Genomic DNA, 3,406 nt, shown 5'->3' on the forward strand with positions numbered 1-3,406 from the left:
AGTCTCAAAGATTTTCATTTAAAGGAATGTCTGTTAAGTCCCTATCCATCACGGAATGGTGAATGAGGTAATGGTGACTCAGTATACCACTGATGAAAGCTGTTGCACTTGCAGGATTATGAACTAGGTGTCTGCAGCAACATTCCCAGTAGAAAACACAAGCGACACACAGTTTCCATCATCCAGCAGTTTTTGGTCCATGGTGCAGCTAATGCAACAGACTCGCTCTTTAACTAACTTGTGTGTAAAGCGCTGTACTGTTTTTTAACGCTCTCTCTGCCAGAGTTGGCTTCAGAAAAAAAAGAGCCATGACTACAGACAGTGAGGCAACCTCAGTGGCTGAAAAAGGAAGCCAATGCGGAAGCCAATGCAAAAAAAAACAGCACTTCCTCAAGTGGCCACTTGAGGCTGGCTCCAAAAAACTAGTCAATCCCTATAGACCCCCATGTTGAAATGCCAAACTTTACAGCAGAAACAAACAGTTTTGGTCTCTATAGCTATTTTCCCCGTTCATGACAACTGTACGCAGGGTGAATATTAATACAACTTTGAATGAAAAGTGGTGGGTGCCATCACAGATGGCTAGCATTGATTGTAGGTTTCATTCAGGCTGCCTCAGCTCCATCCATGCTCTTTGCCCATTTTTGGATTAGCTGGGAGCAAGCAGAGTCAGGCACTGCCAAGATGGCGATTGCCAGAGCCACCCACATAGAGCTTTATCAGAAACCAATGGGTGACATCACAGATTACATCCATAATTTATAAAGTCTATGCTACAGACGATGAAACTTCAAAAACAAGTAGAGGTGAGATCTAAAAATGCATGCAATTACAGCTTCTCCACATAGCCAAAGAGATGAAACAGAGATCTTTGAGATTGTTACTTTAAGTTTGCCTCTCTTCAGCAAGCAATGTGGACAAATCCTAACCGGTTAAGTCCTGTTAGCTACAGCAACAATGCCAAAGTAACTGTGAATCGACTGTGAGGCTGCTGTTGTAAACTTACAGCGCACAGACACAGTAAACTCTCCCTCCTTTGTCTTAACAAAACGGTGAGACTGCTCATTCTTCAAAAAGACACATTCAATGTGTCACATAAACACAAACAAATCATCGGGTTAATTTTTTTTTTTCTGTTATCAGTAGAGACAGATGGTCTCTTGTCCTAAAACTCACATGGCTGGTTCTGGAGTTTAGAGCCAATAATAATGACTTTTTTTGAAGAATATTTTCCCATCTGCTGTTTCAACTGGATCATGAGAAAGGTCAATGCATACAGATTTCTATCAACTTTATGATCCCGCACAGGAGAATTCGTTTGGTCCAGTGCTCCTGACACCATGAAATCAAGAGTGGAAACAAACACAATAAGTCCACAAAATAATATACATATAATCAGAAAGAGAGAGAAAAAAACAAGTTAATAAAAGAGTCAAATTGTGTTTGAGCAGCTAAGCGACCTGTGTATTAAACTGCATGTTATGCAGGCTGATAGCTTGAGGAATAAAATAGTTCTTATATCTTCTGCTTTTGATTATAATTTTGTAGAAGTCTCTTTCCCCGGGTCAGGCTGCTGCAAATTAATTTGGAGTGAAGGGGATGGGTTCTGGAGTTTTTTCTACAAGGCACAAGTGACGTGAAAGGAACTGGGCAACGAGTGGAATAATTCATACTAAAGACGTCCTGCGCATAATAAATAGGTATTCTTTCCAGGCATATCTTGTCTTTATCAGATGGGTAGAAGCCAAAACCCAAACATCCATCAAAGACAGACAAGAGCCAGAGGAGGTATTGATAAATTTGGAAGCAAAATAATCAAATAAAGCATCATTCATTTGGCAGAGGTAGTATTTGTCAAACATAAAAAGCCTATATTATTGACAACGATCAGCTATGGGTACATCCACTTTAATCTGTCTTTGTTGCTGTTTTTTTAATTCCTCTTGTACAATAGGAGGGTATAATAAAATAAAGTAATTGGTTTAACAGTGAAGGGATGTCTGTCACTCAATAACCCAACCAAATATGTACACATTCACTGCTTGGTTAGGTTTGAGGAAAATGCGCCAGACAGAATAAATTACCTGGAGACCAACTCCATCTAGTGGTCTCTTTGTGTAACTAGACCTCCTACTGGAGAGCCACAATCACAAGCTTGTGTTCTCAGCTACTGTAATATGATATCCAGTGTCAACATGGTGAGCCAGTTAGAACAACTGGATATTTATATAACCCTGGCAAACATTTTCTTAACATTTTTTAATGTCATTGTTAATTTGTTTTCCTTCATTTCAACTCCGACTGTACTTTTAGAGAAATGGGGAACAGATGCAGGATAGTGCACATGGAAGAGAATAGTGAGGCATAATAGTATGCTAATGGCTTATGTCTAGTTTTTCCTGAGCAATAAAAATGGCTCCGTACATTTATGTTTACATGATTCATCTCAGAATTAGTGACTCTTATTTCATTTTAAGTATCAGCTTTGTCCTACAAGTTTCAGGACTAGCATCATTTACTCTACGCTGTTGACCCTTTCAGTTTCTACAAATGTGGCTCTTTCACCCATGTCAATCAAAAAGCATTGGAAGAGGCTAAGACTAAAATTCACTCAGCAGAGGATGGTTTCAATGCATCGGCATCTGGGTCATGGGCCCAGCACACTTCCGCTTTACATCCATCAATAACACCAGTTTAGTTGATAACCAGCAGGTTCTACTACAAAAGGAACAATAGTAGGAGCACAATGTGTTGCTTTAAATAACATAACAATGGCCCCTGATGATGCTATAGAACAGAAAGAGGGGGAGGGGTGCATGTAGGAACAATAAAGCTATAGAATAAAGAACTAGAGACAACTACAATTACCACCTTGCGGTCATATGCATCCACCTCCAACCAGTCAAGTTGCAGTTCACATCCATGTCTGTACAGACATACATAATTTATGCATTGAAGATTTTGAAGGAACTTAATAAAAAGATATTCCAAATTTTTTTTTGCAATGTGGATGATTTACAAATGTCTTCAAGTCAGCAGCACAGACAATTTAAACAATCTCCACTGTTTCAAGTGTCACCAATTCAGTATCCGTCCAGAAAAGAAACTCATGTTTACGATAATACTCAGATACAACATTCAGATGACACTACTGCCTCAAGCCTCCTGCAGGGTAAACCCGGATGCAGGAGGGGTGGAGGTAATGTCAGACTGGAAATGGAAACGGAGTTAAACTACTTTACAATTCTGTCTAATATCAGAAAAAGTCTTCAGTCCCAACCAACACTGACTCAAGTGACATCAAAAAAGTTGGCATTCAAAAAAATTGAAAACAAAATTGGAATTGAAACAGTTTTAATGTCGAAATTTTAGTCAACAGTCATATTCAATCCTTTTTTACTGAGGT

This window comes from Echiichthys vipera (genome assembly GCF_963691815.1).
Source record: "Echiichthys vipera genome assembly, chromosome: 18".
In the NCBI taxonomy this organism is placed as follows: Eukaryota; Metazoa; Chordata; class Actinopteri; order Perciformes; family Trachinidae; genus Echiichthys; species Echiichthys vipera.